This window comes from Rhinoderma darwinii, chromosome 4 (assembly GCF_050947455.1).
Source record: "Rhinoderma darwinii isolate aRhiDar2 chromosome 4, aRhiDar2.hap1, whole genome shotgun sequence".
Taxonomy (NCBI): domain Eukaryota; kingdom Metazoa; phylum Chordata; class Amphibia; order Anura; family Rhinodermatidae; genus Rhinoderma; species Rhinoderma darwinii.
This window is the reverse complement of record NC_134690.1, coordinates 396,039,481-396,064,558: the sequence shown is the minus strand read 5'-3', so window position 1 is coordinate 396,064,558 and position 25,078 is coordinate 396,039,481. Positions and strand designations below refer to the sequence as shown.

Sequence of the window (25,078 nt, the reverse complement as noted above, 5' to 3'; positions counted from 1 at the left end):
TATCCTCTCCAATGGACCAGGTACTGGATGGAGCCTTGGACCATCCTGCTGTCCACAATCTTGGCCACCTCGAATTCTACCCCCTCAGGGTTGAGAACAGGGACCGGAGGCTTCCTCGAGGGAGCCAAGGACGGGGAGCAGCGTTTAAAACACGTTGTGTACTCCAAAAGACGGGGGCAACTCCAGTCGGAAGGAGACAGGGTTAAGGACTTCAATGACCTTGTACGACCCTATAAACCGGGGAGCAAACTTCTTGGACGGGACTTTAAGGCGCAAATTTTTTGAAGATAGCCACACCTGATCCCCGACCACAAACAAGGGGTTAGCAGAACGTCTTCTATCTGCCTGAGTCTTTTGTATGCTCTGGGACGCCTCTAGGTTCTTCTGAACCTGGGCCCAGACTGTGCACAGTTCCTGATGAACGACATCTACCTCGGGATTGTTGGAACTACCAGGTGAAACGGAGGAGAACTGTGGATTAAACCCAAATCCACAGAAAAAGGGAGAGACCCCTGACGAGTTGCTGACCCGGTTATTAAGGGAAAATTTGGCGAGGGGAATGAATGAGACCCAATCATGTTGACAGTCAGAGATAAAACACCTTAAATATTGTTCTAGAGACTGATTAGTCCTCTCCGTTTGGCCATTAGTTTCAGGATGGAAAGCCGAGGAGAAGGACAGATCAATCTCCAACTTTTTACAGAAGGCTCTCCAAAACAATGAAACAAATTGTACCCCTCTGTCAGAAACAATATTGACAGGAACCCCATGAAGACGAAGGATGTGTTTGACAAACAAGGTAGCTAACGTCTTAGCATTGGGTAGTTTCTTGAGGGGCACAAAGTGGCACATCTTACTGAAGCGGTCTACTACAACCCACACCACCGACTTGCCTTGAGATGGAGGCAAATCGGTGATAAAATCCATGGAGATATGGGTCCAAGGTCTCTGGGGAATGGGCAAAGAACATAGTAAGCCCGCTGGTTGGGACCTGGGAGTCTTGGAACTAGCACAAACCTCACAAGCGGCGACGTAGGCCTTAACGTCTTTAAGCAACCCAGGCCACCAGTAGTTTCTGGCAATGAGGTGCTTGGTACCCAAGATGCCTGGATGGCCAGATAGTGCAGAGTCATGATTTTCCCTAAGTACCCTTAGCCGGAATTGCAGGGGAACAAACAGCTTGTTCTCAGGAAGGTTCCCGGGAGCTGAACCTTAATCAGCCGCAATTTCGGAGACAAATCAAAATCAATAGAGGAAATTATTATACCTGGAGGCAAAACACAAGCAGGATCTTCCTCCGAAGGACGGTTGGCCATGAAGCTATGCGACAGTGCATCAGCATTAATATTTTTAGACCTAGCCCTATAGGTGACCAAAAAGTTGAATCTGGTAAAAAATAACGCCCATCGAGCTTGTCTCGGGTTTAGCTTCCGGGCAGATTCTAAGAAAACCAGATTCTTGTGGTCGGTAAGGACCGTTACCTGGTGCCTAGCCCCCTCCAGGAAGTGGCGCCACTCTTCAAATGCCCATTTAATGTCTAAGAGTTCGCGGTTGCCAATATCATAGTTACTCTCAGTGGGCGAAAACTTCCTGGAGAAGTAGGCACAGGGACGGAGATGGGTGAGGGACCTGGTACCCTGGGACAAGACAGCACCCACTCCCACCTCGGAGGCGTCAACCTCCACGATGAATGGCTCCTTTTGGTTGGGCTGAACCAGCACTGGGGCCGAGATAAAGCACTTCTTAAGGACCTCAAAAGCCTGGACAGCCTCAGGATTCCAGTGGAGGAGATCAGCACCTTTGCGAGTGAGATCCGTAAGAGGTTTAGCGATGACCGAGAAGTTAGCAATAAATCTCCTGTAATAATTCGCGAACCCCAGGAAGCACTGTAACACCTTCAGGGAGGCAGGTTGGACCCATTCCGCCACAGCCTGGACCTTGGCGGGGTCCATGCGGAATTCATGAGGAGTGAGGATTAGACCCAAAAATGGTATCTCCTGCACCCCAAACACACATTTTTCGGTCTTAGCAAACAGTTTGTTTTCCCGAAGGAACTGGAGCACCTTCCTGACATGCTCAATGTGGGAGGACCAGTCCTTCGAAAACACAAGTATGTCATCAAGGTACACTACAAGAAATACCCCCAGGTAGTCTCTTAAAATCTCATTTATGAAATTCTGGAAGACCGCAGGAGCATTACACAACCCAAAGGGCATGGCAAGGTATTCGAAATGACATTTGGGCGTGTTAAACACAGTCTTCCACTCATCCCCCTCTTTGATGCGGATAAGGTTAGAAGCCCCCCGTAGATCAAACTTAGAGAACCATTGGGCCCCCTGAACCCGATTGAAGAGATCAGGAATCAAAGGAAGGGGGTACTGGTTCCTTACAGTGACCTTATTCAAGTTCCGGTAGTCAATGCACGGCCTAAGACCACCATCCTTCTTCCCTACGAAGAAGAAGCCAGCACCTACCGGAGAAGTAGAGGGGCGAATGTAACCCTTGGCCAGGCATTCCTGAATATACTCTCTCATGGCTTCACGTTCGGGACAAGAGAGATTAAATATCCTACACTTAGGGAGCTTAGCTCCTGGTACCAAATCGATTGCACAATCGTATTCTCTATGAGGAGGTAACACTTCGGAGGCCTCTTTAGAGAAAACATCAGCGAAGTCCTGAACAAACTCAGGTAGAGTGTTCACCTCCTCAGGGAGAGAAATAGAATTAACAGAAAAACCATGACGTCATGCATTCATTACCCCATTTGGTGAGATCCCCAGTATTCCAGTTAAACGTGGGATTATGCAACTGCAACCAGGGAAGGCCTAAAACCAAATCGGACGATAATCCCTGCATCACCAGTACAGAGCACTGCTCCAAATGCATGGAGCCAACAAGGAGTTCAAAAAAAGGGGTATGCTGTGTAAAATAACCATTAGCAAGAGGAGTGGAGTCGATACCTACTTCCGGGACAGGTTTAGGCAAACCAATCAATGGCATAGCTAGAGACATAGCAAATTCCACAGACATAATATTAGCAGACGACCCTGCACTGCCGGTAGCAGACCTACCTCCAAAAGAGACCTGAAAGGGAAGCAAGATTTTATTAGGTTTCATCTTTACGGGAAATACCTGTGCGCCCAAGTGACCTCCCCGATGATCACTTAGGCGCGGAAGTTTTCCGGCTGCTTATTCTTACGCCTAGGACAGTTGTTCACTTGATGCTTGTCATCCCCACAGTAGAAGCAGAGACCATTCTTCCTGCGGAACTCTCTACGTTGTTGGGGGGACACGGAGGCCCCGAGTTGCATAGGTACCTCAGAGTTTTCCGTGGAAGAACGAAGCAACGAAACCTCGGGAGGCATCATGGGGGAGTCAGAGGAGAAGGCACAAAAACGTTCAAGTCGTCGTTCCCTGAGACGTCGGTCAAGTCGTACTGCTAAAGCCATAACCTGATCTAGGGAGTCAGAAGAGGGATAGCTAACTAGCAGATCTTTCAGGGCGTTCGACAGACCCAATCTAAACTGGCACCTCAAGGCAGGGTCATTCCACCGAGAAGCTACACACCACTTCCTAAAGTCAGAACAATACTCCTCAACAGGTCTCTTACCCTGACATAAGGTCACCAGCTGACTCTCGGCAAAGGCAGTCTTGTCAGTCTCATCATAAATGAGCCCGAGAGCAGAAAATAAAAGATCAACGGAGGAAAGTTCAGGGGCGTCAGGAGCCAAAGAGAAGGCCCATTCTTGGGGCCCGTCCTGGAGCCGGGACATAATTATACCCACTCGCTGGCTCTCAGAACCTGAGGAGTGGGGCTTTAAGCGAAAATGGAGCCTACAACTCTCCCAAAAGGAGAAAAAAGTCTTCCGGTCTCCTGAGAACCGGTCAGGCAACTTGAGGTGGGGTTCAAGAGGTGAGGTGGGGGGCACTACCAGGGTAGCATCATGCAGGTTGTCCCTCTGAGCCAGGGCTTGGACCTGTAGGGAGAGGCCCTGCATTTGCTGAGCCAGGGTCTCAAGGGGGTCCATAGTTGTGTCAGGGACCAGGGTAAACTAGGTATATGGGCCTGTGATTATGTAATGACTGGGTAGGGAGACAGACAGGTGAGCCCTAATCTACCCGCCACTCAGTCCCTGCCTACTTGCAACGACCCGTCCTAGGCGACGGGGTACAACTGGGCGACGGTCCCCACGCTCAGTAAGTGCACGACAGACAAATAGACAAGGGTACACAGAAGCTAGGGAAACGGGGCAGCTGCCCACGGAGACACCGTGAGCAACGAGAGTAGTGAACGAGCCGAGTCAAACCAGGAGTGCACGAGGTACAAAACGCTGAGCAGGAGAGTGGTCAGAAAACCAAGGTCAATAACAAGCAGAGGATCAGTAGTTCAAGCAGCAGCAGCAGAGCTAGGAAACAAGCAGAGCAGAATCACAGGCAAAGGAGGAACAGGAAAGGCAGGTATAAATAGACAGTGGGCGGGAGCTAGCTCCGTCTGGCCAGGCTGTGATAGGCTCTCCCACTCCTAAGCCTGCCATCCTGAGTGGTGGAAGATGGAGTCAGTCTCACAGCCATAGGAGCAGGTGCAGACTGATTACCCACGGGCGTCGACACAGAAGCTGTGTCTGGCAGATCCTTTACAACCACTCAGTCTTCTGTAATATAACTCACATCACTCACATCATCCACACATCATCCACACATCATTTACATCAGTATAAATACAAATACACAAAACTCATAATCACAACATCAATCCAGACGCCTCAAAAAAACAAAATCAGTAACAGTCTAAAAAATAAAATAGTTAAACCACAATACAACCAAAAACTGACCCTAACTGGTCCATTTGCCCATCAAAATATATTAACCAAGGAAAATGAGAAATTCCTACATGAGAAAACACAACATGAGCCTAATCGGCAAATAACCCCCCCTTTTTTTTCTATATTTTTTTTTTCTTTTTTTGTTAATTATTATTTATTTTCCTTTTTTAATTTTTTATTAAGCTGACTAAGAATAAAGTGCCCCGATCTCGACCACCCAGGTGTCTGAATGTTCCATAGGCTCATTCCACATAGGAGAGACCGGTCAGACCAGGCCAACCAATGGAGGCACCCACCCTGCTGTAGACCCCTGTATTGAAGGGACAATGAAGCAGGAAGTGCTCCATGCTTTCCAGAACGCCGCCACACTCCTCCCGGGGACAACCCCTTTCCTCAGAGTTCCTGTGTTTGAAGTTGTCCCTCACATACAGTTTCCCATGGAAGCAATGCCAAGCCAAGTCGTCCCAAAACTTTAAAGGGATCCTACTGGAATTTAAAACCCTCAAACCAACCTCCAGATCCCGACTTGGGCAGTCCCTGAGCGCCAGGGGCTTCTGGAAATCGGTCAACAGAATCCTGTTGTCAAGGAGCCTCCTTGACAGAGTCCTGATCTCCCACATCCCCAGACCCAACCAGCGAATAGTTTTCAGAACCAAGGTAGCATAAGCCGGAAGATGCCCATGTGGCGTGCGAAGGTCCGTCACTTGTCCTCCTGTCTCCCATTCCTGAATGAAAGGCCGAAACCACCCCCTGCAGGAGACTACCTACGGAGGAGCCCTATCTTGCCAGAGGTTTGACATGTTGATCTTTACAAAGGTATTAACAAGGAATACCACAGGGTTGACCATACACAACCCCCCTAGTCTCCTCATACGGTATGTCACCTCCCTCTTGACTAGGTTTAGCCTATTCCCCCATAGCATCTGGAAGAACAAGCTGTAGACCCGAGTCCAGAGAGGTTCTGGCAAGATGCAGACATTGCCCAAATAGATTAACAAAGGGAGCAGGTAAGTTTTGATCAAGTTTACCCTTTCTCTGAGGGTCAAAGACCAACCCTTCCACTGGTCGACCTTCTGAGCGGCGATCTTTAGCCTGCTGTCCCAATTTTGTTTGGGGTAATCCCCCTGGCCAAATTCAATGCAGAGAATTTTTACAAACTCCTGAGGCCCTGTAAGCGTGTCCGAGAGATCAAAGTTAGGATCCCCCCCCCCCAGCCAGAGACTCTTACACTTATCCTGGTTAATCATGGACCCGGATGCCTCCGAGTAGCGGTCAATTTCTGACATCACCCACTCTGCCTCCCCTCTCGAGGACACAAAGACGGTGACATCATCTGCATATGCCATAACTCTCAGAGTTGCTTCCGAGGCTGCTAAGTCCATGCTGACACCCACCAACAGTCCATGATCTACCCTCCTAAGGAAGGGGTCAATCGCGAACACGTATAAAAGCGGGCTCAGCGGGCAACCCTGGCGAACCCCAGACCCAACCTCAAAAGAGCGGCCAATCCAACCGTTCACAAGCGGAATACTCTCTGCCCCTGCATACAAGATCTTAAGCCAATTAACAAACCCTCCCGGCAGATCATACCTCAGAAGGACCGACCAGAGATACTCATGATCAACCCGATCAAACGCTTTTGCCTGATCCAAGGACAGCAAGTACCCCTTCCAACAGCCCGCCCTACTCTGCTCCACTGCCTCTCGGATACCGAGTACAGCGCTAAATGTGCTGTGGCCTGGAACAGAGCAATGCTGAGCCCCCGAAAGGAGCCGGGGTGAAAATTTCACCAGCCGATTAAACAGCACCTTTGCCAGAACTTTTCTGTCCACATTGAGTAGCGCTATGGGATGCCAATTCTCAATGTGCGATGGGTCTTTACCCTTTGACAGGATGATCAGGGCCGACCTCCTCATTGACTTCGGCAAAGTGCCCAAGGAAAGACACTGATTCAACACCTCAGTCAAGAGGGGAACTAAAATGTCCTTAAAGGTCTTGTAAAATTCAGACATTAAGCCATCTGGACCCGGTGACTTCTTGAGGACAAGCCCTTCAATCTCCAGTCTCACTTCCTCTTCCCTGATCGTCTCTGCCAAGACACCAAGAGAGGGGTCTACTCCTGGTTCAGGGACAGTTTCAGCCAGGAAAGCCGACATCGCATCCCGATCTAGATCCATCTTTCCCAAGAGGTGCGAGTAAAAGGATCTGACGACCTCCAAGATCCCTGATCTGGACCTTTTCAGGGATCCTGTACAGTCCATCAGTCCTGAAACCACTTTACGATTTACTGACATCTTGCAGTTCTTGTAGGGGTCGGACGAGCGGTACTTCCCAAAATCCCTCTCAAAAACTAAAGATGCATGTCTATCATACTGACAACTCTTAAGCAAAGATTTCACTCTACCTCCAGTCGAGACAAGATGCTCGAGTTTCCTCCTCAGGCCCTGATACAAGCGGTACCTGTCCAGGCTCCTGAGGCTCGAGAGCTGGCGGAAAAAACTCGCCACCCTTTTTTTGAACATCTCCCACCACTCCGACTTACTGCTACAAAGATCCAGTAACGGTACCTGGCTCTGAAAAAAATCCTCAAAGGACCGTCTTATCTCCGCTTCTTCCAAGAGAGACTAATTGAGCTTCCAAAAGCCTCTTCCCATCCGGGGGGTCTCTGCAACATTCACAGAAAATAAAATTAAACAGTGGTCGGAGAACTCCACCTCAATGACGGACACTGCCGAAGAAATGGCATCCTCCTTTAAATAAAACCTATCTATTCTAGACCTACAACTACCTCGATAAAAGGTGAATCCCGCGTGGCCTGGCGTGTGCCGGATGTGGACATCCACCAGGCGAGCCTCACTAACTATCCTATTTAGGGCCACACTGTCATAAGCCAGCCTGTCTCTGGGACCTCCCCTATCTTGGGACCTCGTGACAGCATTGAAGTCCCCTCCAAAGAACAGCTGCCGACTTGTAAAAAGATAGGGCTTGATCCTCATAAAGAGACTTTTCCGGTCCCATCTAGTTTGCGGACCATAGATGTTAATGAGCCTGAGCTCCTGTCCCTTCATAAAGACATCCAAGATCAGGCACCTCCCCATTTCTAATTCAATAACCCGTCTGCATTCTACCGATGGGGTGAAAAGAACCGCCACCCCGCTACACGGCTCGGCCGCAAGAGACCAATAAGATGGTCCACGCCTCCACTCCTTTTTCACTTTATGTATGGCTGCCAAGTCTGTCAGCCTGGTCTCTTGCAAAAATAAAATTTCGGCCTCAATTCGGCCAAGAAAATCAAAGGCCGCAAATCTTGCCATGTCAGATTTAATGCTGCCAACATTAATAGATGCCAGCGTCAACGGGGTGGGTGCCGCCATCCTGGGTGATTAAATTAGATGACCTTTTTCTCCTTCTCCTGGTTTTTATCACCATCTGACGAAGAGCCAAGGGCCCTTTTGACGGATGCTGATGTGTCCATATCCCTCCCTTCCTCAACCTCCCCGCCAGCACCACTATCAATCTCACCTCCAGCGCTTCTCCCTGAGGGTTCTGCACCCCCTGAGGCAAGAAGCTTGACGCCCCCCACAGACCCCCTCGTCACCTTCCCCACATCCTCACCCCCATACTCCTCATCTGAAGAGGAGATGTCCCTGAGGGTTTGAAAGCGGTTTGAGAGAACAACAAGAGGTGAGCCAGTTAGGCTTTCCTTAGGCACCTGGACAAGGGTGGGAGAAGATTTTCTATCTCCCTTCTTTTTAGCACCCTGCTTGCGCTTTTCATCTAGCCACCGTCTATTGTCCTCATCCATACTTTCACATAGGAACATGAAAAAGTGGCTTACTCCTCCCTCTCCAACCTCCTGACCTCTTCATTCAAGTCCTGTTCCCCCAGGGCCTTAGTAGCAATGACACTCGCCCCCGGAGCAGGGCCAAGGGTTACCCCAGTTGCCTGGGGCTCCCCGAGCTCCCTACTCCTTAGACAGTTCTCCAATCGCCTTAACTTAGAGGGTGACTTGCCTTTCTTCCCTGGCCCCTGAGCCCCTTCACCTCCACCAGTGCCAACCACGGCAGGAGCAACCTCTCGGCTTTCTCCCGCTGGGCCCGCCATGGCATTGGCAAAGGAACGAGGGCAGCGACTGAATGGGTAACCTAGATCCCCACACAGGTGACACCGAATATCCCCACAGGATGCGGCAAGATTACCTATTCCCCCGCACAAAGCACACTTCTGCACTCTGCAGTGGGCACTGAAGAGCGTGGGGTCACCACACCTGTGGCAGAGCATCGGCTGCCCCTGGTAAAAAGCCAGGATTCAATCCCTTCCTAAAAAGGCTGAGGAAGGGATGTGGGTGACAGCACTTCCTGAACACTTTAATTTAACCATAAAGCTCCAGGCCCCTGACCAAATTCATCCCTGTTTTTTTGGGGGACCTCCGTTACCTCCCCGTTGCAGCATCCATGGCTCCGTGAGCGCTGGTCCCCATCTCTTTCCTAGGAGACGCCAGCGCTCACATCTGCTCCGTTCTGCTGTGTCCCGTAGGGTGCGCGCGCGCGCTCGTGCCGGCCTTAAAGGGCCAGCGCGCGCACAAAGGAAATAGTCATCATCATCAACTGCCATGATTTCCTGGTCTATAAGAAGGCCCCAGGCCTTATGACCCTTGCCAGAGCATTGTTAGTTTTCCCAGTCTGTCTTGCAAATGGTCCTTTAGTGTTTCCCGTTCCAGTTGTTACCCGTGCCTTGTTACCTGCTCCTGTATCCCGTGTTGTTCTTGTTTCTGTGCCATCTAGTGTCGGAGTCGTGTCACGTCCTGTGTCATCTGCCACGTCCTGTGTCATCTGCCACGTCCGGAGGAATCCACCACATCCTGTGTTATCTTTCACGTCCGGAGGAACTCGCCACGTCTGGCGCAACCTGGGGCACCTGTGTCATCCGCCACGTCTGGCGTTACCTGCTGCGCCCTTCTCCATCGGTGCCAGAGCTGCGGCCACTGTTTGGACTACCCAGGGACCCTTTGCATTTCTAGGGTTTCCTGTTGTTTGGCCAGCTGCCTCCCCGCTACGGTGGTACGGCCTAGTGGGTCCAATGACCCGCCTCGTGACACCCCTACCTGCTGAGCCAGGTCATAATGTCCATACAAGAAAGACACTCATTACAAGTTAGGACGGTCACCTTCTTGATTTCGCTCTGACGAGACGCTTGTACAGCGAAGTCTCACCAGCCGGGCTCATTCTTCACCAACTCATAATTTGATCAAAAGAGCTCCAGGCCCTCCGGCCGAACAAAGCTGATGTCAAATACTGGGGTGCCATAGGAATGTATCATGGCAAAGATGTCTATCGCCCTGAAATTCATCTTCAAGAGAAGCTCAACTACTTTTGCCCTAGATGGGCACGTATCATTGCCTCTCCAACGAAGACGAACAACATTCCTACGAGCCTCCCCAGGCCCGACTGTCGGAACGGTCCACACAGTTTCCCCTTCCCTTTCTTCTTGGAAAGCTGTCAGGCCATGGCTGTCTATCCAGAAGGATAAATCAACCGCTCGGCCCTCTACCATTATTGTTCTCTCACCCTTTTTAAGGGCCTCCAGGAAACGCCACTGTAAAATACCGTCCCCAGAGCCTGAAGATGAGGCGGATGCCCCAGCAGTGACACTGGCATAACTGCGAGTAGTCACCCGTGGGGGGGGCAGATGGACCGGCATCACTAGACCTTATACCACTAGCAGTAACATTCCCACCACCTCCATTCTCAACACTCGCCTCAGACAAAGTAGAGGAAACATTATTAATAGCACTTGTACCGGCACTATTCATATCCCCACCCTCTGGAACAGCAGTAGAAAGTGTTTCTGGGCCGGATGTTATCGCCTCGGTGTCATCAGGTTTCCCCTCCACCTCATTGACGTGACCTTTCTTTAGTTGAGACAAACCTTCCTTCTTAGAGCCAGCAATGCCCGGACTCGTTCTCACCCCTGGCAAAGCTGGCTCCCAGGCTGGGGATTCATGTGACGCAGCCACCATAGTAACACTAGTGACTGCGCCACCAGATCCAATGACCGCAAGCTTGGGGGGACATTCAACTGTGCCGTCAGTCCCAGCAACCCCTACATGCTGCCACCGCTCAGTAGCAACAACGGGTTCCAGGGACACTGGAATATTCGCTGCCTGCTCTGGTGTCGAGCCCCCCCCCCCCCATTACTGAGGAGGAAACCTGAGCACCAGAGCTTTGTTCTGCCCCCAATGCTGGGCCACCAACATTATCTGGCGCTCTTGACGCCTTAAAAACGCCACCGCTGCTACAACAAGCAGGGACAACAGCCTTCATGATCATGCCATCATTAATCTCCCCGCCTTCCTGCACCGGACCCACTTCAGGGCCCGGGCTAGGCTGGATCACGGGCCTTGTGCAGCGAGCTGACCCTGCAACCGGCTGGGGTAGCATTGGGTGGGGAACAAACTTTAGACTGACCTCCTCCACGATTTTCCAGGCCTTTCTGGATTTTAGTCGCCACCGGGCTTTGCGCTTTGCTCTGCGCTTGACATTAACTTTCTCCTCCGAACCCAAGTCCGCGCCAAAAGAAAAATGCTGGAGGCGCACCAGAGACTAAAGGTGCCTTATTTCCGCCATCAGCCTCCCACCCGAATTGCTGCTGCTGAAGTCCTGTCCACAGGTATCCCCCTCACCGGCTGAGCTAGAGTCCGTGGGTAAAGCCACTTGCTCTGCAGGCAGCTCGCTACACGTACTCCTCAGCTGACCAGACGTACCCAGACACATTTCCTCCTCCTCACCCTCATCATCCGTCTGCTTTCCAGGGTCACAGACACTCTTCATTGCCCGGAACCGATCATCATTAAGGAGTTATTCCTTGAAAGGTCCACTATTGCCCAAAATAAACTTTAGTTTTTCTTTCAGGGCAACCATCTCAGATTTGAGTTCCCTGATAGTAGCAAGTACTACCAACCTCTTAGATCCAGAAGTGGCATGCGACCGAACATGGGCTGCTTTCAGCTCCTCCTGGAGCTTCTGAATGGCCTTCCCGGTGTACTCATACTCACGGAGGCACTCCGCAACCAGGGAGCTAAAGGTGATTGTTGACTCCAAGGCATGTAGTTCACCCCAATCCGCCTCCACCCCATCATGGGTGCTCTGCTGCACAGCTCCAGGAACACTCCTGCTGGCTGCAACACCAGGAACCTTGTGGCTTTCCTGGCTTTCTGACCTGGTTTCAGGCGGGGGCAGGATCGGGGCCACATCGCTGTGACCACGACTAGATATTCTCACCCCCACCACTTCGGTCGGTTGCTGAATGCTCCCGCTACCCGCCGGCCTAGACCGGGTAACAGGAGGCTGAGAAGCACTTGGCTGTGAAGAACTTCCTCTCATCCCAAGCACCAAACTCTCTCCCTGGAGAGGAAAGATCCGACACCCGGAAAGATCTTCCTCCAACACACAGACAGCACACACCCGCTCCTCCTGTCCTGTATACTGGGTGTAATTCTCAGTATCTGTATTATTCTGTATATACTGTATGGACAGTGCACAGTACCACTTCTCGTGTCCTGTATGCTGGGTGTAATAATCAGTATCTGCTCTTGTTCTGTATATATGGACAGTGCACAGTACCACTTCTCGTGTCCTGTATGCTGGGTGTAATAATCAGTATCTGCTCTTGTTCTGTATATATGGATGGTGCACAGTACTGTATGGAAGTAAGCCATCATGTGTAAAATATGGAGGGGTGTGTAGCATAGGGAGCTTTGCATTTTACCGGACAAAATAGCGAAGCATGCTGCACTATTTTTGTCAAGATTTATTTTGCCTGCAATGGAAGGCATCTTTCACACCAAGGTATTTCTATCATAACATGGGCACCTTTGGAGGACGGATGTCACTCAGAGGCATACGTTTTTCTAAACAGTTTATTGCATCTGCCGGGAGCTTTATCAGCACATACATTACATTGATAGAAATACTGTGGTGTGAATGCGCCTAAGAGCGTCCAATGCAGATGTGAACACAGCCCAATGCTGACAATAATAATAATAATAAGGCTGCGTTATTAGATCTACCACCAATGTGGCTACAGCTAACGGTTTCCTGGCTCTGCCTACTTGTGTTGGCCCTGCCCACAATATGGGGCCACTTTATTTTTTTCAGTGCCACTTTAAAATCTCAATCCGCCCATGCCGGCGCCATATTATTAAAGAGCGACGGCCCCTACAGTCATCGCAGGAGCTGCCAGCAACTCAAATGCATTTCCAGGCCCTTCCTGTTGTCAGTGCAGGACCGCCCGGCAATTCAGTGCAGGGCCGCCTGCTGGGGTACTGGGAAGAATCATCTAAAGCAATGGCCGGGCACCGGGGCAGACGCAGGCTGGTATTATCAGCCTGGAAAGGGACAAGAAATGTGGCCCTTCCCACCCTGGCAACGCTAGGCTGCGGCAGCTTTATTGTATCTGGCTGATTACGAAAAATGTGGGGGACCCCTTACGTTGTTTTTTCAATTATTTAATTGTTTAAAGAGAACCTTTCACCTCCCCATACTTGTGCAGCTGAGTGCAGCATGTAAGGAGGGCTGCAAAAACCCTGGGGCACTTTACATTTTTTTTCTACCTCCCACCGTTATTTAGATATCGGTTCTGTTATATTTGTCGCCTGATATTTAAATAACCCCCTGAACAGTCAACGGGGCGTGTACTGTCAAGGGGGCGTGTTACTATGGCTGTGACACTGTCCAATTAGATATGAACAGGGCCACAGCATGAGAGAGTGTGTGATTGCAGTCTTTTCACCCGAACAGGCAAGGGGACGCAGGGTTTGTGCAGCCCTCCCCATTACATGCTGCACTCAGCTGCACATGTATGGGGAGGTGAAAGGTTTTCTTTAAATAACAACGGTAAACTTATACTCACCAACAGCAGTTTTCTGTCTTGTTTCTTCTTCCCTGCGCCGCAATAAAAACTAGAGGTCAATTTAAAAATAATTCAATTTCATGTAACTTGGCTACCTGTCAACTGAAAAATCATCCGCCAGACATTGTTCCCTATAAGGTTCGCAGCTGCGCGGCCCGCACATCTTCTATGGTCCGCTATGGACAGTGAGGAGGCGGAGCGTATGAAGATCTGCGACTTTATGTTAAATGTATTCCCTTTGTGATTTGAACAAAAGGTGGTGGTATTGTCTTTGTTAGTGTCAGGGCTAGGGGGGGGGGGGCAAGCGGGGCACGTGCCCCGGGCGCAGTTCAGAGGGGGGCGCCAGAGCCCCCTCCTCCTGCACTATAATTGTACCTGTGTCGCAAGGACACAGGTACAATTAGAAGCAATGAATGACCGGGCACGTTCCGTGCCCGGCCATTCAGCGCCTCTCCACGAATGAAGCGACTGGTACCTTTTGTACCAGTGACGCTTCCATCGATGAAAGGCGCTGACTGACTGGCAGGGAAAGTCATCCTGCCCAGCCAATCAGCGCCTTTCATAGACGCCGCGTTCAACCCCCAGGAGACCTGCGCAGAAGAGAGCAGGTCTCCATGGCTGCCGGATGGCGTGGGAGCGGGAATAAGGTGAGTTTGACATTTTTTATTTTTTTTAAATTGTAATAGAAGTGCGTGGCTGTATCTGCGGGGGGGGGGGGGGACTTTGTCTACACGGGGGACTTTATCTGCGGGAGGTATCTATCTACAGGGGGACTATATCTACAGGGCTGGGCTATATACAGGGGGACTATATCTGCTGGGCTATATACAGGGGGGCTATATACAGGGGGACTATATCTACAGGGGGGCTATATACAGGGGGACTATATACAGGGGGACTATATCTACAGGGGTGGGCTATATACAGGGGGACTATATCTACAGGGGGGCTATATACAGGGGGACTATATACAGGGGGACTATAGCTACAGGGCTGGGCTATATACAGGGGTACTATATCTGCTGGGCTATATACAGGGGGACTATATCTACAGGGGGGCTATATACAGGGGGACTATATCTACAGGGGGGCTATATACTGGAGTGGGCTGTCTATAGAGCACCATATACAGGGGTGGGCTATATAGTATATAGCCCCCTGTAGATATAGCCCACCCCTGTATATGGTGCCCCATAGATAGCCCACCCCAGTATATAGCCCCCCTGTAGAGATAGTCGCCCTGTATATAGCCCAGCCCTGTAGATATAGCCCCCTGTATATATATTCCTCCTGTATATAGCCCCCCTGTGTATAGCCCACCCCTGTAGATATAGCCCCCTGTGTATATCCCAGCCCTGTGTATAGCCCAGCCCTGTAGATATGGTCCCCCTGTAGATATGGTCCCCCTATAGATATGGCCCCCTGTAGATATAGTCCCCCTGTAGATATAGCCCACCCCTGTATATAGTCCCCCTGTAGATATAGCCCACCCCTGTATATAGTATCCCACAAATAGCTCCCCCTATAGTGCTCCACAGAAAGCCCACCCCTGTATATAGCCCCCTTGTACATATAGTCCACCCCTGTATATAGTGCTCCACAGATAGCCCACCCCTGTATATACAGGGGTGGTCTATATGGGGGCACTATCTACAGGGGGCTCTATGGCAGGCACTATCTACAGGGGGCACGGTGTGTGTGTGTGTGTGTGTGTGTGTGACACGGTGTATGGTGCTATTATAATTAGAATGCAGTGTATGGCGCTATTATATTTAGGTGGCTAGTGTGTGGTATAATGATAACTTTATATTTATTTATAGGAGCGGAAATGTTGGAAAAGTGAGAAGCTGAAGACATGTGAGCGGCAAACTGCAGAAATGGTCTGTGACCGGGAGAAGTCATCATAGAGGTCTGGACCAAATGGAGAAAAAGAACTAGAATCTGAGACGTCACCGGTGAGTCACTTAATGTAAATGTTTATTCTGCCTCTAATCAGTAATGTAGTCACTGTATGATCTGCAGTGAGATGATGGGTTGTGTGATTATGATAGGATTTATTTTTTGTGAAACGGCATCTCCCAGCATATCCTTATCATTGTTCGGGCTATGCTGGGAGCTGTCGTTTTACGCCGTACACACCTATACGGCAGGGGTTGCACTAAATTGAGCTGTATTTGTGCTGGTGTTGTATATATGTAGTGAGCTTGGTTCTGGTGTTGTGTATAGAACCATATTGCTTGTGAAATGTACAAATAATTTTATGCTCGCGTTACATAAAAAGAAATGACACGTCGATTGGTAGAGAAAACAAACACGGCGAGGGGGAAGGAGATGTCGGGAAAGAGGTTGGGGGGGGGGCGCCAAACGGAATCTTTGCCCCGGGTGCTGGAGAGCCTAGCTACGCCTCTGGTTAGTGTGACAGCATAGGCAACTAGGTGTGCCACATATAAACAAAAAAAAAAAAAAAAAAAAAAACCAATGATCTCTGGACTAAAGAGCTCAGTATATGTAAATATATATATATATATATATATACGGTGCCAACCAGACATGGAAATGTGAGGAAAAGAAAAAACAAAAACCTGGTAAAAAAGGCACTCGGCTCAATAAAGTCGCATTTGAAACTCCCTACTTTGAACTTAAAGGGGTTTTCCAATCCTTTTTTTTTTTTTTAAATCAATGCAATGTTCCTCTATTAATATATTAGTGCACTCTGACTATCTTTTTCTTGATAATAAATGGTTTTAGTAACATTACTCCCTATTGTTTACCTTGAGAGGTTTGTTTTGCTCAGTAAGTTCATTCCTCTTCTCTTCCTGTGTTTCTCCTCCCTGCATGCACTGCTCTAGTCCCAGCAGGCAATGTGCATGCAGCAGTGCACTTGCTCCGCCTACTACACCCAGCTGTACTAACTTCTGCAATCTCAGTCTTCATTTTGGTGCTCTCATTCTATTACTGATAGCACAAGCTGAGATCACTGGATATCTGCGTTTTTAACCTCTTAATGCCGAAGAACGGATATATCAGTCCTCTGCAGCTGCTAGTTCGCGTAGGAGGACGGATATATCCGTCCTGTAATCGTGCGGGTACTGTCACTGTACCCACGCGATCAGCGGCAGGAGCACGGCTGTTATACACAGCCTGGCTCCTGCTGCAACTGCCGGAATCGAAGCGCGCTCCAATTCCGGCAGTTTAACCCATTAAATGCCGCTGTCAATAGTGACAGGGGCATCTAATGTGTTTGACAGAGGGAGGGAGCTCCTTCTGTCACCCCATCGGCGCCCCCGCGGGTCGCGGGTCGCCGTCGGATTTCCATGGCAGCGGGGGTCTAACAAAGACCCCCAGGTCTGTCTTCAGCATCTGCCTGTTAGGCGATGCCAGAGGCATGACCTAACAGATTGCCTGTCAGTTTTACACTGACAGGCAATAATGCTTTGGTATACTAAGTATACCAAAGCATTATATATGCGATCGGCACATCGCATAGTGAAGTCCCCTGGTGGGACTAAAAAAAAAAATGTCAATCCGTTAAATAAAGTTGGTGAAAAAAAAATAAAAAATTACAGTGAAAAACAAAAGTAAAAGTGTCAAAACAATACACATATATGGTATCCCCGCGATCGTAACAACTTGAACAATAAAATTAACACATTAATTAAACCGCTGAATGAACGGCGTCCAAAAAAAACGCAATAAATAAAAATTAATCTATAAGTCCTATGTACCCCAAAATAGTACTAATGAAAACTACACATTGGCCCGCAAAAATCAAGCCCACATACGGCCACATCGACGGAAAAATAAAAACGTTACGGCTCTTGGAATGCGGCGATGCAGTAATTTTATTCTAAAAGGCTTTTTATTGTGCAAACGTAGGAAAACATAAAACCTTTACATATTTGGTATCCCCATAATCGTGCCGACCCATAGAATAAAGTTAACATGTTATTTACGCTGCATAGTAAACGGCGTAAATTTATAACGTGAAAATTAATGCTGGAATAGCTGCTTATTTTCAATACTCTCCGAAAATAAAGTTAATAAAAGTTAATCAATATATTATAAGCATCTAAAACTGGTACAATTACAAAATACAACTCGTCCCCCAAAAAACAAGCCCTTATACGGCTATGTCGACGGAATAAAAAAAAAGTTACGACTCTTGGAATGCGACCGTGAAAAAACAAAAAATAATCCAAAGGTCATTAACGCGCAAAATGGCCTTGTCATTAAGGGGTTAAACGGTTTGAAGAGGTCTTATGGTACCAAAACAGTGGAAACCCCCAAAAGGTGACCCCATTTTGGAAACTAGACCCCTTGAGGAATTCATTGTAGTTTTCTTGGGGTGCATGCAGCTTTTTGATCAGTTTTTATTCTATTTTTAAGTGACGTGGTGACTAAAAAACAGCAATTCTACTATTGTTTTTTTATTCTATTTTTGTTACAGCGTTCACTGTGCGCTATAAATGACATATTCACTTTATTCTGCGGGGCGATACGATTAGGGCTCATTTACACGAGCGTGTTATACGTCCGTGCAACGCGCGTCGCAGGGACCTATGTTCGTCTATGGGGCCGTGCAGACAGGTGCGTGATTTTCACACAGCGTATGTCCGCTCCGTGAAACGCACGACGTCCTATATTTGTGCGCTGTTCGCGCATCACGCACCCATTGAAGTCAATGGGTGTGTGAAAACCACGCATGTCGCACGGAAGCAGTTCTGTGGGACAAGTGTGGTTCGCGCAACAGCACTGTAAAGGATGAATGAAAACAGAAAAGCACCACGTTCTTTTCTGTTTACAAACATCCAAACGGAGTGTCATAATGACGCAAAACGCACACGCTCGTGTAAACCCGGCCTTACGCTGACACCAGATGTTTATAGTTTATATGTCCTATTTAGAGACCGGCAGCAGCTCCAGGAGCGACATCATAAGGGTAGGAACACACTAGGCGAATACGCTGAGTAAAACTACACAGCTTATCCGCCCCGGTAGCCGCAGGGAATTCCGCCAGCAAAACCGCACCAAATAGTGGCGCAGGTTTCGTGAGGCGTGTCCGCTGCGGGAATCCTGCAGCGAAAAAAAAGTTTAGACTTGCCCCGGCCGTAGTCCTGGTGACGCATCTCTCTCTTCTGAACGTAGCCCCGCCTCCTGGGATGACGCTGTAGACCATGTGACTGCTGCAGCAGTCACATGGGATGAAACGTCATGACAGGAGGCCGAGCTGCGCTAAGAATAGAGGATCGCGTCACCAGGACTACGGCCGGGGCAAGTCTAAACTTTTTTATAAATTTAAAAAAGTGCCTTTTTTTTTTCTCATTTGTGATTTTTGCGGCAGAACCGCAGCATTTCCGCAACAGAGGAGCGGCGATTCCACAGAATACATTGACACGCTGCGGCTTAAAAAGCCATACTGCAGGTCAATTTTTTTTGCAGCGTGTGGATGAGATTTGTTCTAATCTCATCCACTCTGCTGCGACTGTAAGGGTATGTTCACACGTAGTCAACCAAAACGTCTGAAAATCCAGAGCTGTTTTCAAGGGAAAACAGACCCTGCTTTTCAGACGTTTTTTTACCAACTCGCATTTTTACCAACTCATTTTTTTACCAACTCGTTTTTGGAGCTGTTTTCATTGGAGTCTATGAGAAAACAGCTCCAAAAACGTCTGAAAGAAGTGTCCTGCACTTCTTTTGACGAGGCTGTATTTTTACGAGTCGTCGTTTGACAGCTGTCAAACGACGACGCGTAAATAACAGGTCGTCTGCACAGTACGTCGGCAAACCCATTCAAATGAATGGGCAGATGTTTGCCGACGTATTGGAGCCGTATTTTCAGACGTAAAACGAGGCATAATACGCCTCGTATACGTCTGAAATTTGGCCGTGTGAACATACCCTAATACGTTGCGGATTTTCCACAATAAAATGTGTTGCATAAAATCCGCAGTGTTCATGCCTTGTGTGTTCCTACCCTAAGGCCGGATTTACACGAGCGTGTGCTTTTTGCGCGCGCAAAAACGTGGCGTTTTGCGCATGCAAAAGGTCCATAACAGCTCCGTGTGTCAGCAGCGAATGATGCGCGGCTGCGTGAGTTTCGCGCAGCCGCCATCATTATGACACTCTGTTTGTATGTTTGTAGCACGTGGTGCTTTTCTGTCTTCATTCATAGTTTATACGGCTGCGGAAGTGCTGGGCGTGATTTTCACCCACCCATTGACTTCAATGGGTGCGTGATGCGCGAACAATGCACAAATATTGGACATGTCGTGAGTTTTACGCAGCGGACACACGCTGCATGAAAATCACTGACAGTCCGCACGGCCCCATAGAGTAACATAGGTCCGTGCGAGGCGCGTGAAAATCACGCGCGTTGCACGGACGTATTACACGTTCGTCTGAATAAGCCCTAACAATAAGGCCCAGTTCACAGAGTTTTTGGGCCTTGATATTGACTCGGACACTGCGTAAGAATCAGCACCAAACAACTTCCAAAACCGCCTCCCATTGATTTCATCTGAAATCAATGGGAGCCAGTCGCGGAAAAAAGAAAAAGCAGCACGTCCTTTCTTGCCGCGGTTCCGCCTCTGACCTCCCATCGAAATCAATGGGAGGCAGAAAAACGCGGCAAGATAGTGTGGGCAGGTCAAAATCTGCCTCAAAATTCTGTAAGGAATTTTGAGGCAGATTTTTTTCTGCCTGCAAAATACTCTGTGTGAACAGGGCCATACATAAACAGCACTTTCAGACACTTTACTCACTGTGTCTGAAGAGCTGCTGGCTCCCACTCCAGTCCTCTTCGGGAGATGTCTCCGGTCCAGACGTCCAGTCCTTCACCTCCAGCCAGGCTCCAGGTAAGTTGTGTCCATGTGTGTGTCCGCGGCTGCGCGCGCTTCGTTCGCGGGTGCGCGCGCTGGCGATCGCGGGTGCGCGCTTCCGCGGGTGCGCGCTACCGGGCTTTTGCGGGTGCGCGCGCGGGCGGTCTCGAGTGCGGGCTTTCGTGGGTGCGTGCTCGCGGACGCTCGCGAGTGCGCACGCGCGGGAGTTTCCTTGTGCGCGCGATCGGTCGCTCGCGCGCGCGTGGTTCAACGGCCCCCATGACGAGAGGGGGGCCCGCAGCTCACGACATTCTGTGGTGAAAAAAACGGGCCCCATTGCAGGGGCCCGTTTTTTTCTACCAATGGCAAGTCGCAGCAGTTGCCGGGCCCCCCTTTCAATTAGGTTTGGCCGGGCCCCTCACACCAGTACCCCTTATACCCCCCTGATGGCGGCCCTGAAGACACGGGTCAGCAGGACCAGGCAAGTAGCTGGGTTAATGTAGTTAGGGGCAATAGAAAGGGGTCCAAGAAAATGGAGGCCAATCTTGTTTCTGATATTCAAAACAAAATTGCTAAATTGGGTGATGATGCGAGGGTGTCAGTCTCAGAAATGGCAGCCTAGTGGATACTGATCTCCCTAACAGCCGGGAGAACAGCCCAGCTAGTAGTCGGCGGAATGGTAATGCAGGTAAGGCAAGACAATTAGTAGTTGTAGGGGATTCTATAATTAGGAAGATGGATAGAATAATTTATCCCCAAGACCGCCTCAACTGAATGGTTTGCTGTTTCCCTGGTGCCAGGGTTCGGCATGTGGTGGAACAGGTGGAAAAATTACTTTGAGGGGCTGGTGATGATCCAGCTGTCGTGGTCCATGTGGGAATCAACGACAGAATACATGGTAGGTGGAGCCTTAAGAATAATTTTAAAAATCTAGGCTACAAGCTGAAGGGAAGGACCTCCAAGGTAGTGTTCTCAGGAATACTGCCTGTGCCATGCGCATCACAGGAAAGACAGCGGGAGCTCAGGGAGTTAAATGCATGGCTGAAGTCTTGGTGTAGAGGAGAAGGCTTTGGGTTCCTAGAGCACTGGGCTGACTTTTCATTGGGGTACAAACTGTATTCTGCAGATGATTTGCACCCAAATGGAAGGGGGTCCGCTGTGCTGGGGAGAGAATTCTAGCTGGGGTGGTGGAGTATTTAAACTAGGGCTGAAGAGGGAGGTCAATGTAGAAAATAAAGGGGTAGTTAGGTTAGAAAGGGGTCAGACTATATTGGTGGGGGGAGAAATAGACTGTGGGGAGAGGACTAGACAATAGGATAAGGAGATTCTCTTGTTACAAAACAACATTAGAGATAAAAATACCCAAATAATGTCAAATAATTACATTTCTGATACTGAAAGTGAAAAATTGAAAGGCAAGTGTAAGTGTATGTTCACAAATGCCAGAAGTCTAGCAAGCAAAATGGGGGAGCTGGAGGCCTTGGTACCGGAGAAAGATATTGATATAGTTCGTGTTGCTAAAACTTGGCCGGACTCTTCTCATGACTGGGCTGTAAATATACAGGGTTTTACACTATTTCGGAAAGACAGGACAAATAGGAAAGGCGGCAGTGTATTTCTGTATGTGAGAAGTGATATGAAAGCGGTGGTGTATGTCTGTATGTAAGAAGTGATATGAAGGCGGTGGTGTATGTCTGTATGTGAGAAGTGATATGAAGGCGGTGGTGTATGTCTATATGTGAGAAGTGATATGAAGGTGGTGGTGTATGTCTGTATGTGAAAAGTGATATGAAGGCGATGGTGTATGTCTGTATGTGAGAAGTGATATGAAGTTGAGTGCAGGGGCGTAGCTAAAGGCTCATGGGCCCGATGCAAAAGTTCTTATCGCCCCCCCCCCCCCGCAAACGTCTCATGGCCGACGGTCCGCAGCTTTCAGCTGCATCGCTGGGTCTCCTAAGTGACCTAACAATGCAGCACTAGCAGGCAGGGACGTCACTAAGGATTTAAAATGTCAGGGGAAATAGCCTGAATACATATGTGTCCGCCCAAAATAAATGTATGTGTGTATAGGAGACAGCATATCTATAGCACTATGACCCTATCAACTATGGATAGGATTAGATACATTGGCTCAGCAGACAGTATCACACATGATAGGATTAGATACAGTGGCCCAGCAGACAGTATCACACATGATAGGATTAGATACACTGGCACAGCAGGCAGTATCACACATGATAGGATTAGATATAAGGCCCAGCAGACAGTATCACACATGATGGGATTAGATACACAGCTCAGCAGACATTATCACACATGATAGGATTAGATACAACGGCTCAGCAGACAGTATCACACATGATAGGATTAGATATAAAGATCAGCAGACAGTATCACACATGATAGGATTAGATATAAGGCCCAGCAGATAGTATCACACATGATAGGATTAGATATAAGGCCCAGCAGAGAGTATCACACATGATTGGATTAGATACAGCGGCTCACCAGACAGTAACACACATGATAGGATTAGATATAAGGCCCAGCAAACAGTTTCACACATGATGGGATTAGATACACAGTTTAGCAGACAGTATCACACATTATAGGATTAGATACAGTGGCTCAGCAGTCAGTATTACACATGATAGGATTAGAGATAGGGCCCAGCAGACAGTATCACACATGATTGGATTAGATACATTGGCTCAGCAGACAGTATCACACATGATTGTATTAGATATAGGGCCCAGTTCGCTGACATTGCGGCTTCAACGCTGGATCCAGGAAAGGTAAGAATAATAATTTTGCTTCTTTATGTGTTACTAATTATTTTTGTGTGTTTGTGTTTTTTTTACAAGTTCGGTTGTTGGACTACTTTGGATTCGAGGACTACTTCAATGACAGCTTTTTTTTATTCTCAATAAAATGGTTAATGGGGGCTGTGTTTTTTTATTTCAATTAAATATTTTTTGCTATGTGCTTGTATTTTTTTAAACTTTATTATTACCGCCTTAGTAATGGCCGCTGGCTGATTGACAACCTCCATTACTAAGGTGGGGCTTAATGTTAGCAGGTGCAGAGGCTAACACTAACCCCCATTATTACCCCAGTACCCACCACCACCAGTGGTGCCGGGAAGAGCTGGGTACGAACCAGTACCTGACCATCTGTAGTGACGGTCAGGCACAGGGGCGCCCGCAGGCTTGTAGTATTAGGCTGGGGAAGGCCAAAAACAGTGGCCTTTCCCACCCTGGTAATGCCTGCTGCTGCTGTGTTGTATCTGGCTGGATATGAAAATTGGGGTGGACCCCACATCGTTCTTTCCAATTATTATTTTTTTTTTTTTTTTAAATGTCGTGGGTTCCCCCCCATTTTTCATAACCAGCCAGATACAATAAAGCAGCAGTAGGCTCATCACCAGGGTGGGAAAGGCCATTGTTTCTGGCCTGTCCCTGCCTGATAATACCAACCTGCGGCCACCCCGGTGGCCGACCATCACTACAGATGGTCAGGTACTGGATCGTACCCAGCTCTTCCCAGCACCCCTGGTGGCGGTGGGTACCGAGGTAATAATGGGGGTTAGTGTTCACCTCTGCACTGGCTAACACTAAGCCCCGCCTTAGCAATGGATGCTGTCAAACACCCGGCGGCCATTACTAAGGCGGTAGTAATATAGTTTTAAAAAACCACGAAGACATTGAAAAAATATTTTATTGAAATATAAAAAAAAGCACACAACCCTCATTAACCATTTTATTGATAATAAAAAAAAGCCGTCATCGAAGTAGTCCTTGAATCCGATGTAGTCCAACGACCGAACCTGTAAGAAAACACACATAAAATGATTAGTGACACATGTGTTAGGCTTAGATACAGGGCCCATGTGTGATACTGTCTGTGGGACCCTGTATCTAAGCCTACCACAATGTAGGTTTAGATACAGGGTCCAGCAGACAGTAATCTTATACAGTATAAGATGACTGTGTGCTGGGGCCCTGTATCTAAAGGGCTCATCAGACAGGATCACACATGGGCCATGTATCTAAGCTTACCATTGTAAAGGATCTGCCAGACACAGCTTCTGTGTCGACGCCCGTGGATAATTTGTCTGCACCTGCTCCTAAGTCTGAGAGAGTGACTCCATCTTCTACCACTCAGGCTGGCAGGCTTAGGAGTGGGAGAGCCTATCACAGCCTGGCCAGACGGAGCTAGCTCCCGCACTCTGTCTATTTATACCTGCATTTCCTGCTCCTCCTTTGCCTGTGATTCTCCTGTTTCCTGGCTCTGCTGCTGCTGCTGCTTGAACTATTTGTCCCTGCTTCATATTGACCCTGGCTTACTGACTACTCTCCTGCTCTGCGTTTGGTACCTCGTACACTCCTGGTTTGATTCGGCTCGTTCACTACTCTCCTGCTCTGCAATTGGTACCTCGTACACTCCTGGTTTGACTCGGCTCGTTCACTACTCTTGTTGCTCACGGTGTTGCCGTGGGCAACTGCCCCATTTCCCTTAGCTTCTGTG

General features: G+C 48.8%; 1 pseudogene; it reads right to left on the bottom strand.

Moving 5' to 3' along the window:
- Nucleotides 1-16,565, bottom strand: part of LOC142760278 (calpain-2 catalytic subunit-like) — a 73,688-nt pseudogene extending 57,123 nt beyond the window's left edge.
- Nucleotides 16,566-25,078: the final 8,513 nt, after the last annotated feature.